General features: G+C 46.5%; 1 protein-coding gene across 4 annotated transcripts in view; it reads right to left on the reverse strand.

Annotated features, from left to right (window-relative positions):
- Positions 1 to 13,748, reverse strand: part of LOC146594720 (ankyrin repeat and fibronectin type-III domain-containing protein 1-like) — a 302,120-nt gene that overhangs the window by 271,598 nt on the left and 16,774 nt on the right. For 2 of the 4 annotated variants that reach the window (XM_085307010.1, XM_085307011.1), the window contains exons 3-4: positions 13,621 to 13,734; positions 4,649 to 4,712 (exon numbers count right to left, since the gene is read on the reverse strand). The gene's annotated coding sequence lies outside the window, so the exon portion shown is untranslated. The remainder of the gene's footprint in view (positions 1 to 4,648; positions 4,713 to 13,620; positions 13,735 to 13,748) is intronic. The other 2 variants (XM_085307012.1, XM_085307013.1) reach the window with 2 other exon arrangements.

Genomic DNA, 13,748 nt, shown 5'->3' on the forward strand with positions numbered 1-13,748 from the left:
AAAAAAAAAAAAAAAAAAAGCATCAAGAAACTCTTTGTCTACAAACAGCCCAGCCGGCCACACATGCGGCACGCGTTTCCTGCTGAGGGCAGAGGGGGAGCCTGAACTTCAGAGATACCATTTCCACCTGCTGCCTGATACGCTCGCTCATTGTCTTCTAAAAATAAAAACTGAAGAAAACCTCTTTGTTTTTACTGCTGCCGCGTCAGAGAGACTTTTCGGGGAGGAACAAACTGCAAGTGTGCTTCCCAAGCCCCTCGGCGCATCCTCCGAGGAGACTCCGGACGGTATCCCAGGGACTCGTGTGGAAGGAGGAGAGCTCCCCTTGTCCTCCTCCTATCCCAGAGGTGCCAAACGTTCACAGCTACCCATCCCAGGCTCACACCTCTCTCAGGCAAATGCTTTCTCCTTTTGCTATAAATGCTTTCATCATTTTTTTTTTTGACCTCCACATGTAGTAAATCCAACATCCATCAGCACCCCACAGGTACAGCTGTCCTCCCCGATTTTATTAAGTTGCTTATCTAAGCAAAACCTCACTCACAGGGAGGCACCCAGGACACTTCCTCAGTATACAAATGTCACTTCACCCCTAGAGACGGGCACATGCCAAGAACAGCCAGGATCCTCGGGAGATGGGTGATGACAGAGGGCACCCCAAAGACAAGAGGCTATTTAGGGGACCAAGAGGAGACACAATTAAAGCTACTGCTGCCTGTTTCCTTCTGCAACGGAAAATCTCTGCTGGCTCTTCGCTAAGCTGCACGCCAGCTCATGGGGAGAGACTCTTGCCTGGCACGTTGCATGGAGGTGAGCACATTTGAAGACAATGTTCTTGACCAAGCCCTAGCTCCATTAAAACCTAGCCAAAACATTTCATTACAGTATTAAAAATTCTCTGGAAATTGTTCTGCAAAAGCATTATATAAAATGTTCTGATACCTTCAGTGTAATATTTTTAAGCTTTAAAAAAAAAAAAAAAAAGACTAACAAATGAAAGAGGCCCATCAAGCCCATCACAGCATCCTCTTCAGGGTGCAATTACCCTCTGGAAGCAATGAATGCGATAGCCAGGACTGGCTGAATAAATCAGCACAGCCCTGTGTAATAAACAGGCATGTGAATGCGCACAGCAAAGCCTGCTGATAAAAACACCATTAACTTCTAAAGCATCCACATTCGGGCTACCAARCTACACAAAACATTTTTTTTTCCTCCCCCAGGAGCAATCATGGTGCCCTGAGTGATGCAGTCTCGAGAGCAGTRTTGCATGATGCACGTGCTGCAAAGGACACTGCTCTGCTTTGGCTGGCTGGGATGGGGGAGCCGGCTGGGCTGGGGGAAAATAGAAATATGGCCTTTCTGCTTAGCAAGCAGCTTGTGTGTCTTACTGCTCAACCCCTGCTGTAACATCAGCTTTTAGCTTCCTTCCCTTTGGGCCAGGCAAGACTTTGCTGCAAAGGGTACAAATTTCCTGGCCCAAGGCCCATGCCCTGCTTCCTACAGAAGCTGAAGGAGCAACCTAAAGGGAAAGTCATGCAGTCTCTAGAAGAGCCAGTGATGTCTTGAGGTCCTACAGGAAGCATGGGGCAARTTGAGGAATGGCCCTCATCCTCCTCCCAGCCCACTGCCCTCCTTGAGCTACATGGATCTCCCCCCTCTTCCTGGGAAGTGGACAGATTATTTATAACACTGTTTGCCACTTCGGACAACGGGCTGTATTACAGAGAGAGGCTGCAGAGCTGTASAAAGCCCTCCAAGCTCTTTCAGAGACAGGTTCAGCAGTTTTCTACCCTAGTAGCCATCCAACCACTTCTTGTCTCAACCCTATCAGGTTTGTCAGAGGCCAGACACCAGCTCTGGTGACCTGCCACCATTTCATGGCATACAAAGAGGCAGAGGCACTGATTAATGCATGTGTGAGCCAGAAACCCAAGCTGCACCGATAAAAATTACAGGCAAAAGAGTATAGGGGCTGTTTGACTAACTAGCATCTACAACCCCATCAGGGCCAAGCAAAGGATGAAACCTGGACAAACCACAAACCACACCAGGTGGTGTCCTAGCCACAAGCACACTGCTAGGAGCACTGCCAGCTTGGATGGGACATGTGGGCAGCGCTTGCAGTGGGTTGCAAGCTGGAAGAAGTAGAATGTAAGGTTAACCAGGAGCCTTAAAGTAAYGTTCACTGGAAAGACAACTCATGATTTTTAACACTCCAGTTAAAAAACTTACACCTAAAGCCAGCTAAACGTAATAAATAGCTAAAATACTTACAATGTAGGAAGAAGCATGACACACCAGACTCCCTAAAAGAGAGCAAATCAACAGCCTTGCCCCTTGCCTCCAGAGAAGCCAGACATTTTCTAAAGGGGAGCAATAACTACAGTGCACTCAATCTCTACCTGCSCTTGCTGTCTTAAGTCATCTCAGCACATAGGATGGTCTAAGCAGCCATCTGAGCTGTACTGGCCTYCAGCCACAGCAGCAAAAGGGAAATTTTAGAGCCAGGGCTGATGTTGGGAATGAAAGAAGTCAGCTATCACCAAGAACCACCACAACAGCAGTGTGGGAGAGAACACCACTATCYTCACACAAGGAGCTGTTTACTAGGGCTGTAAACTGTGATGATACCCTTATCTCACAGTTGTACCAGGATGAGCAGCAGTTCATTGTTAAGTTGTGCAACTAGAACTTTACAGGTGTGCAAATCAATTCACTCMACCCTATCCACTGGGAACACAGAGCCTGCTCGTCAGCACCCTTCTTCTCAGTCCGTCTCCGAGTCTAGAGCTGATCAAGGCACAAATAGACACTGCACAGCTTAAGTGTTCCAGGAGGATTAGCTCTCTTCTATGCTATGGAAAGGCTTTGYCTTTCCTCTGGTCTGCTTTTTAATTGATTTCAAAGCATGTTTCTTGATTCCAGCATTAGAGGCAAAATCAACTGCATGAACTTGCCAAAGCTATGAGCACTGCTGTGTGTCCCAGCAGCTGTCAGAAGATGTGGGGTGCCAGGATGMATGCCCCAGGGGAAGGCTGGGCACCTGGCAGCACTGCGAAAGCAGGTTGCATCCTGCCGACTCAACATCCTCTGTAGCCTCCAGCTCTGCAGCCTGCATCATCTTCTCATTATGAAGATCCAGCCTCCAAATTCCTCCAGACATTGGCAGCCACTGCTCCACTCGAGGGTGCATGTTGGATGGAGGAAACTTCTCAGTCACACCACGCAACAAGGACATGTCTACATAGGGCAGCCCTAAGCCACCCACCCTTAGCTGCCCTCCCAGCCCGTCYGCTGTTCATTCAGTTCCACAAACCAAGCCAAGATGGCAAAGACAGCTTTTCGCTTTTGCAGGACATCCCTTAGCCCTGCTACAGACATCCCYCCTGAAAGCACTGGCTGCTCTCTGCACACTGAAGGAGAACAGAGYAACTTGCTCAAGACCAGCCACTGCTAAACACAATGCAAACCCATCCATTTTAACAGCCAGGACAGGGAAAAATCAGTGCACCCTGGGAAACTGAGAAGAGGGTAGCAACCTTACCCTCATCTCTCCTTCCCATACCTATGCTCCTCCTCCACAGAGTGCAGGTTAAGCTCCATGCAGTCAGTGTAACAGTACCCAGGAGGGGCAATTACTAGGCTACCTGTCCTAGTTAATTATTACCTGACCAGCTATTCATTTCTGTACAAAAATAGCCTTGTTCAAATTCACGGAAGTAACCAAAAACTTTTATATTTACAGAACTGCAGCCAGCGTACTCTGACACTGCTCATCCCTGGCTCCTCTCATGTATCAAGGGCAGAGCAGGTCTCCTGCTTTGGGAAAAGAGAATAGGGGGAGAATGAGGCACAGAGTGGTGACATGACCTTCTTCAGCCAAACAGGGTTACAGCTGCCTCTCCAAATGCCCTATCCACTAAGGCTCACCGGCTCCARTCATACCATGGCGGAGCTGGACCATCATTTCTGAGCCCCAGTCCTAGTCCCAGAACTTCTAGCCATCCTTTGCATCCAAAAACTCATTTCTAGTAGCACTGGACCTTTTYTGAAGCACTTTCATCTGCTCATCTTCTCTTCCAAGTACATGTAAATATATTGCTGAGCCAAACTGCACGGTGCCACTTGTGGGCACTGGGGCTGACCTTAAGCTCTGAGCAGTGAGGATACACTGTCCAAAGATGTGCCAACAGTTAGAGCAGACAATGCTAGGAGGAGAGACTCCTTCAGCATCAAAAGAATGAAAGAAGCGCTCAGCAAGGTAGACATGGGAGAGCGCAGATATGGTTTTGACCTCCCAGTTCTGCTAAACTTAACAGCAGATCCCTGCTAGAACAGCAGTTTGCAGTTCCAAGTACCCCCAAATCTACTGTACATTTCTAMGGGAAGCACAAGACAAACCAAAAAACACAGCATCATGAGGCACAGAACAACCCACGCAYGTGAAATTTTTAGAGGATTCTGTATCTCCCCTGGAACACATTTAGGAAGCCASAAATCAGAAAGAGGTTGAAAATCTTTTTGCTTCATCATTAAAGGAAAAGGASAAAAAACAGTCAAAGTAAGATGAAGTGCATGTCCTCTGAGCCTCCAACCAGTATCAAAATTAAGTCCCTAGTTCTGAAAAGCAAATGAATTATCTTACCTCTCTAAACAGCTTTTCCKTCACTCAAGACAAAGGCATTCATGTTCAGCAGTTAATCTTCTACCTAAAAAACAAACAAACAAAAAAAAAGGGTTAAGCAATGTTGTAGAAGAATGGTTTGCAGCAGGCATTCCTGCATGGATACTCTTAGCTTAAGATCCGGCATTTCTCCACAACAGACAGCTGGTTCACATGTGCCTTCCTTTTGCTGAAAGAGCTACAGTCCCTGGGACACAATGTCCCAGGATCCCTTCGAACAAGGGCTCTCCTACCTAACCTCCTGGCTGCAGCAGCCCACCAATACCCAAGTCCAGAAGCCCTGGGGGAAGGCTCCAAGCATTACCTCTTAGCAMTGAGGTTACCTCTCTGCCTCAAGGGTTAAAAAGCACCAGCGACCTTATTGAGTCACTGCTCGCTGACTCGTTCACTGGCAACTTGCTGGCATTGGTTCAGTTGTAGGCAAAGAGATGTCATGGCGACATAGGCTCACATTTACTCTCCCCTAACAGGAGGGCAGGGAGTCTTGCCAGATCTCTAGGACAGCAGTGGCTTTTTGTTTGTAAAGGCCATCACCTCTCYACATTTTCAGAGTAGTTCTGTTACCCCTGTGCCCTCTCCCATACCCCCAAGAGGCCAGGYCAGTCTAGCTCCAGGTACAACTGCCATGAAGGACCCAGTTTACAAGGATTTACTGGAGACGGTACATGTGCTGAGCTCTTCCTGGCACAAATTCAGCCTTCTGCAAGTGCTACCTTGTCCCTTAGGAGAGAAGTGAAGAAGTATTTAATGCTCTTCAAGTGCTGTTGTTCCACCCCCCCACACACAGTCCTTGCAAATACAAAGATCTCTTCACAAGAAGCATGAAAGGACTGGTATCAGAAAGCTCTTGCTTTGGGAACAGTCAGCACACAGGGTCAAAGCGCCAGTATTAGAGCAAAGAGAAGATAATGGGGAAGTAGAGAAGAAACCAGAAAAGAACTGCATAAATAGCAGCACAGTCCTTACTTATTTTCACAGAGCATCAGATAGCAAGTAAGAACTTTCATTCACGAGTGGAAGCCACTAATTGAATCCCTTCTGATAGCTTCCTATCCAGCAATTATCATTCATCAAAACAAGCTTACTAATAAGCTTTGCTCTAACATTAAAACCAGCAACAAATCATTGGCTTGCAACAAAAACAATGTGAACAGTAGTCTTTCTCCAGGGTCAGAACATCACCTGCTGTTCCCAGGACCTCCCTTCCTCCCTCCCTCAGTTTCACTTAGCTGCTCAGCCAAAGCCTGTTCCTAGCATATGGCAAAGACCTGCACAAGTGGRCCACCAGCAGCCCCCATGCACAGATCCTCTCCACCTTGGGAAGGGAGGAGTCACGCTCTCTAAAGGGCATGGCCTCTCAAAGCTCCAGTGCACTGRAACCCATTGCCTGCTAGCTCAGGTACTCAGCCCGCTTGTGGAAGTCCCTAACACTCCACTTCATTCTTAGCCCCACTTTTCCAATTTTCACATAGAATTGAAGGAGAATATTTCTAGATTCTTAAAAATTCTCCCATTCCAGAAAACACCATACTCTTTCTCAGCTCTAGCACATTACATTAGGCACAGTTAATTTTTCCACTGCCATTTCCAAACCTACTCCCCTTCACTACAATACATTACAAACAACAATAAAAAAAAAAAAACACAACCCATTAAAAAGTTATAGGAATAACAAAGGAGACACTAACACACAGCAGGAAGTGCAGTCTAGCTCTCTCAGGTTTATCTCAGGCAGAACCCTTCTAAGAACAGCAGAGAGCCAATTTCTCTTTCAAAGAGAATGTTTTGGCTTTTTGGAGAACTTTTCAGTGGACAGCACATAGCACCATTCCCTGAACTCTCCCCTGCAAGGCTGTTTGTTTAGCAATGCTGTTAATTTAAGAAGAAACAGCAACAGTCTACAATCAAAGGTCCTTAGAAAGAGGCAAAACCTAGTTTCAACAGAGGAAAATTAGATTGTTAAGGTAGCATCTGCAAACATATCTTATAGCTGGGTCAGAACTTCATGAACACTGAGAAACTTTCTGTTGCTGCACATTTTCTAATTTTGGTGATGTTTCTTAGCTGGTTTCAGTACCCCCACCAGACAATGAGAACTTCAGAAATGCCTTCATACATCTAGGCTAGTATTCTGTCTCTGACCTTCTCAAAAGAGGCTGTGCAGGGAGAACACAAGAATTTGCTGCCAATCACAGACCACTGCCGACTTCTCCATCCTCAAAAGTGACTGTGAAGCCTACCCTTTGCAGTCTATCAGTTAGCCACCTTTGAAGACCTGAAAGAATCCTTCTTCCAGTCCCATGGCAACCTAATACCATCAATCAGAAACGGTACTTTGAATACTTCAGGGGCACTAAGTGCATAAGGAATAGAAGAGACCTGCTCTTACAAGAGCTCTGCACTGCTAGTAGGTGCAAGCATCTGTCCAGGTACATCCCTCCGYCCAGTCAGCATCCAGACTCTTCGCCATATGCAAGACTCCACAGAGGACAACCATCTCAGCGAGTTCAAAGCAGTGACTCACAAATGTGAACTTCCTTGTGCATCTAGCTGTTGGCAAAATCAGGCTCAAGATCTCTAGATTCTTCTATGCAGAGTGTAGCATCCTTCAGCACGAAGCTACCAGCTCACACCGCAGCTGCTGTACTCAGCAGCACGAAAGCTGCTCAGAAAAAAAGCGAGTTACTCATCGTAATACAAGATCAGCACAACAAACACAATTCTACCATAGCCTGTACACAAGAATAGTACTGTAGCAGTCGCTTCACCAAAAGGCTTTGTTTAAATACCTCTATGAYCCTACTGTAAGCTGTGTCTTTGCTTTTTGACATTTGCAAAACCCCCAAACATTTGGCTTGAAAGAATCCAAAGCAAAAAATGGAGATAGATGTTCTTCAAAGGTGGTTGTTAAGATATCTTGAAACCTTTCAGCATGTGACTTAAATCCAGACTGGTATAAAAGCGTTGAGACAGCAGCCTCATATTGATTTCTGCACAATGATCAACACACTCCAGTGAGGAGGAGGAAGAAGCATGAGAGGGTCAAGATACAAATATATGTAGATATTTGCTACAAACAACTAAGGTCTAGCTTAATGTATGCCCATTCAGTGACACATCTGAAAACACACTTGGCAAGTGTGAGTATGAGCTTCCACCTGAACTTGAARCATATTTGAGAAAAATTCACAAACATCGACTTAGGTACTTATACCTTGAGGTACAGATGTTTGGACACTTTCCTAAGCAGAGCTTAAATTAAATGAACTACAGACAGAGGAAATGGAAAACAAATGCTAATGACTTGAGTTCGGTAAGCCACAGCAAGCAGACTGAAAAGAAGACCAGGCAAGAGCCCATCACTTGCCATGGGTACCCAAACACAAGAGATACTGTACAGCAGCAGCTTCTCAGATGACCTGACCAGAGCACAAGAACAACTGGGAGCTAAAACCTCACAAAAACGCAGCTACAGAACTACCTTGTGGATAGCAAATATCCACCTGGACAAGGATAGCAAGCATGAGCTTGGCCTAGGGGCCCTAGCAGTCCTTTCTCAGTTCAAATTTTATGAAGTATTAACGGGCACTTGAGCTGTTCATATTGAATAGAATGGAACTTGCAATTTCATCAGAGCATAACCGCTTTGCTCTCCCTCCCTGGGTGTTTGGAAATATTGTCATTGTTTAGTGAGAAACAGAAATACTGTAATTAGACGCATCAGATATCACACTTGACAACAGAATTCCCAAGCCCTCCAAGATACCAAAATGTTCTCAAGAAATGTTAAGCACAGCTTAACTGCAAAACTTTAATATTTGAGCTCCAATTATGAGGTTTAAGACTATTCATTTTCCACTGTTTACAACTAAATCAGGAACAAGTTGCAGCACTGTTGTRGCTCAGCTAAAGAATGGTACTGGACAGCTTTAATAAAGAAGGAGGAGGGAAGGGAAGGCAGAAGCATCTTAAGATATGCTTTGCTGATCACAGTCTACTGTTTTAGCACATCATGAGCACATCTCCAYGTACAGAGACTATATGTATTCCCACTACAGTTACACTACGCTCACAAAATCCATTCAAGGTTAATGGCAAGACTCTCAGTGACTTTGCTGTCACGGGATTTGGCCCCAAGTAATCCCTATGATTATGTCAAGTCAAATTACTCATGCTTGAGCACTTTTTTTCAGAATCAGACCCATTGTAATTGCCACTCTTTCAGGAGGATTTCTAGCTGTGCTTGAATTTCAGTGCCCCAAGAAAAAGGAGAGCTGACGATCCTTTCAATAAAGTTGTAACCTCCTCTGTGCCAGATACRAAAGGTGTGGTTAGTGTTTGCAGTATAGGCACTGCTTTTAAGCATCCAGCTTTTATAAAAAGGTGCAACAGGCAACTGCACTGTGCACTGTCATCAATCACCTAACCTTAAAGGCCTAGCTTCCAAATATGCTATACCATTCCTGCTCTTGAAAAAAGCACATTCCTCCACTTAGTTATACAGTCTCTTTACATTTAGAGCACGCTTAGTTCTTAGGTATTTCTATGTACTATTTCTACATACACTCTCCTCAGGTGTCCGCCTCCAAGGGGTGATCTACAAGAATAAAAGCATCTCAACTCCAAAAAAAAACATTTGGCCAGACTGCCCAGAGCACAGGGTTTTATTAGAGTCCACATATGGTTGCAATATCCATCCCATGGAGCAAGGGTTTTTAGTAAGGTCTGGCAACCAGCAGCCCAAATCGAGGGGCCATCAGGCTCTGCCACGCACTATGTCCCCAGCTAACTCCGCTTATTTACTTACTTGGGTTGGGGGCACGTTTTACACTGGTCCACAGGGAACGAGCAACAGAGAAGGCATCCTGCAAGCACCAAGCACTGGAGAAATCACTTGTATTCAAGCAACAGTCATGACTGCTCTGATTGTTTAATATGCAGCTTGGATATCCCAAAGAGCCACTGTGCTTCAGAAGYGACTGCTGCCTGAAGACCATTGGCAGCATGGCCTGTCAGCTGATGACCTTGTTGGTTCTACTCTTGCTGGTTGAAACCACAGTGGCTCCTGTATCTATTAACATGCTATCTGGAAGCACATATTACTCCTCCTCGGCTCAAGGGATAGATGCCCAAATGAAATGCATCAGTTTCCCCACCTCAATAAACACTGTCTACAGCCAGGTGCAGCAATGTCAAAGGACTCAGCAAGTGTYGGCCATCACTGGTTGTTTCCAGTGCATAACCAGTTGCAACTGTCATGCTAAGTTTRTACAGCAGCAGCCGAAAAGGTTGGGTCTTTATCTCCATGCAGGTAGGCAATCCATCAGARAGAAAAAGCTAGCAACAACATCAGACAAAAAGAAAAAAAAAAAACAGAAAACCATAGTTTTAAAACATTCTCCATTTTGGTTCTTTCTCCAAGAAATGCTTCTCACTGTTTGCAGCAGCTCAACTACAGAGTGCTGGATCTCTCTCCTCTATAGCCTGTTTTCAATCACGTGTTAAAAGGGCAAGTAATGCAAAAATAAATCTGCAGTAAAGGTCAGGTAGCTTCCCCCAGCCTGCAAYACCAAAGGAATCCCCCTCCCACTTGCTGGAGGGGAGACAAGGCAGCAGAGTCACTTCTGCCACCTGTGCCTTGGTAGCAGAGCAGCCTGAGCTTTCCCAGCCATGCCCATCTCACTYCCAAAACAGGCAGGTGATACTAACACCTGCTTGCTGGCTGAGCCAGAGCAAGAAGCTGCATGTGCCCCCACCCCACCGAGTAGCCCAAGCAGGGAATACTGCAGCCCCTCGGAAGAAAAGCCAGTACTGCATCTATGCTATTCAGGACATTAAGCTTTTCCTGTGGAGCCCATCACCAAAGCCTTCTGTCACATGCTCTTCTGGGGAGGGAAAGGCAAGAGTGCCAAACTTGGTAGCCAACAAACAACAAATCACTTGCAGCTACCCAGAGAGAATCTAACAGGTAAGGAAAACCAGGTAAGGGCAGCCACAGGAGGCCTTAATTTCTCCTGGGAAGCTCTAGCAGCTGCAAACAAGCCCAACGGGTTACCCCTGACCACAGGGAGTTGGAGCCCTTGTTCCAGCAAAGCCCTGGCTAGGGAGGGTCAAGCAACCTTTTAGCCAGTGCTAGGAAGAGGCCTGTATAAGAGCCAGGCCCAGAAGATARACAACAGATGCAATATTTCACAAAGGAGTCCTCATCGCAGTTCAGCCCAGTATGCACATCCTTAAGTGGGGTTCTGATGCATCATAGAGCATGTCCCCCAGAAGCTGTGGGAGTAGCTCTCCTTGCCAYGTCAGAGGCTTTGACCCAGACAGAGCTTCTGATGGAGGATGCAGCTCTGCAAGTCTCAGTGCCTAAGGCCTCTCCCTGAGGCYGGGACAAACAGCCTTCCTTCCTGCAGGAGATGTGCTGCTGTTGAAAAGCTGTGTCACCAACTGGAGGAGTTACAGGAGGAGGTCAACAGGCAGAGAAGATCAGCGAGAGCTAGACAGGATCTTCTCAGAGACTCTGCAGCTTCAAGAGCCCCAGCTGCAGTAGAGACACAGGCAGAGTTCATACCTAGCAGGACAGCAAGTAGAAACCCCAAAAGCAAAGGCTGGATGCTGGTGACTCCTTGTACCAGAAGGATCACCTCCTCCAAGCTCAGGAACAGTCCATCCCAAAAAGCAAGAAGTCAAGCAAAGGGGGCAGCAGACCTATAYTGATGAACAAGGAGTTCTTGGCAAAACTCAAACGTAAGAAGGAAGTAAACAGATGGTGAAAGCAGGGCCAAGCAACYTGAGAGGAATATAGGGACAGTGCCCTAGCATGCAGGGACTGGGCTAGGAAGACCAAGGTGCTCTTGGAGTTTAGCCTAGCAAGGGATGTCAAGGGCAACAAGGGCACAAAGCAGTGTACCCCAGGGGTTAATACTGGATCCAGCACAGACTGTATGAAATCTTCGTTAATGATCTGGATGACGAGGCAGAGTGTACCCTCAGCAAGTTTGCTGATGATATGAAACTGGGTGGGGTGGCTGATGCGCTGGAGGGTTGTGCTGCCGTTCAGAGGGACCTCAGCAGGCTGGAGAGATGAGCAGGCAGGAGTCTCATGAAGTTCAGCAAAGGGAAGTGCAAAGTCCTGCAACTGGCAAGGAATAACTCCCTGTACCAGTAAAAGCTGGGGGCCAACCAGCTGCAATGGAGCTCTGCAGAAGAGGACCTGGGGATCTTGGGGGACAACAAGTTGRCTAATGTGCCCTCGTGGCAAAGGAGGCCAATGGTATCCTGGGCTGCATTGGGCAGAGCATTGCCAGCAGGTCGAGGGAGGTGATCCTTCCCATCTACACAGCCCTGGTGAGGCCCATCTGGAGTGCTGCATCCAGTGCTGGGCTCTCCAGTAGATAAAAGACAGATTTAGTGGCAAGAGTCTAGCGAAGGGCCACAAAGACCATTAAGGGATTGGAGCATCTGTTTTACAAGGAAAGCCTGAGAGAGTTGGGATACAATTCAGAGACATTAGCTGACCACAAAACCAGATGTGGGCCAAAACTGAAGTCTAAGCACCAGCAACAGGGCAGGGAGACCCAGATGACAACCAGCCTCCAGCTGGGGCAAAGCTACGTAACCTTTAAATCACTCTCCACTGGGAAGCACATGCAAATGAACATTTTTAAAAACATGCACATTAAAAAAAAAATCTAGCAGTGTTACCAGCTATTTTCAGCAGCACAGTCATTAAAAAGCCCTTAGAGCTCCTTCAGGGAACTGCATCTGCCAAAAGGATTTCAGTGAGTCTCCAGAGGAAGATGTTCATTTCCACAGAAAGCTGCTGTGGAGCTTGGCAGTACTTAGAGGTGAGATTATACAGCACCTTGCTGAAAAATCCAGGAACAGTCAATCAGTTACAGCAGCACCTTTATGCAAGATCTCCAACTTTGGGAAGTGCAGCAGTCGGTCAACACCACAACAGAAACAGAGTGCAATATTTCACTCCGAGGAAGAGAGGAAGTGAACAGAGTATACCACAGGCTGCTGAAACACTACGGTCATTTCAGTCTTTCAACTGTTTCCTCACTTGCTTTGCTAATGTCCAGGTTCTTAGGGGGAAGGGAGAGGTATTCGCTAAAAATATCCCTCAAGCAATCTGGAGCACTCATCTTTCAGAAGACATTTTGGGAGGCTGATTGGTTTCATTTAAAGCTGCTGATGCTGGTTCCCCATTTTCCTATCCCTCCCACACCCTATGGGGGTATCTTCAATCCACCAGCTACACTATCCTCCTCTTGATAGTCCAGGGAAGCAGACTAGAACAAGGTAAGCTACTCGATCTGCAAAGCCAAGATCTCTACCCAGCCACCTACACAGCCTCTTCTCCAAATGTTGCCCTCTTGCTCTACACTCAATTTTACGTCAAGATTAAAGCTGGAAGATGGGGTCCTTCTGTTCTTCTACAGCTTTAGACAAAAAGGGAGATTGCAAAATGGGAAGCACAAGGCTATGGGGCCTTTCAAGAGCGCATCTCAGTGCTGTACGTATATGAGGGAACCTCAGAAACATGCTGTTGCTCCTCCYGCCRCCCACCCCTGTTATTCCCACTGCTAACATGCGCAAAACAGTACTGAGATGGGAAGACAACAGATAAACCCAAACAGAAATGTATTTTCCGCCTATAATTCTYACAGTGCTAGAAGTAAATATATCAGTCTCTCTTCTCCAGAAAGAAGTAGCACCAATTTCTTCTCCTACATCCTAGCACCAGCCTGAGAACATCTTCTCCTTTACCTCCAACCAGCTCCAGCACTCCTGTTTCTGATCCAGAGAGCCTGACTCAGGTGGCAGCCCAAGGCCTCCTGGCAGCAGCAGAAGAAAGGGGAGTGAGAATGAGTCACAAGGGGAGAGGAAGAGACAACCCAAAAGACATCACAATACCAAAAGGAACATACAGTTTATGATGCCTTGGGGCAAGGATGAAGAACGTCTGCACCAACAACTCTCTTCTTTCTCAGCAGAGGTCAATTTGTCAACTGTTGTGATGAGAAACAGGCTGCCTCTCTGCACTGTCAAAAAAAAA

The sequence above is a fragment of the Rhea americana genome, unplaced genomic scaffold (assembly GCF_003343005.1).
Source record: "Rhea americana isolate MKP2758 unplaced genomic scaffold, rheAme1 scaffold_250, whole genome shotgun sequence".
NCBI lineage: Eukaryota > Metazoa > Chordata > Aves > Rheiformes > Rheidae > Rhea > Rhea americana.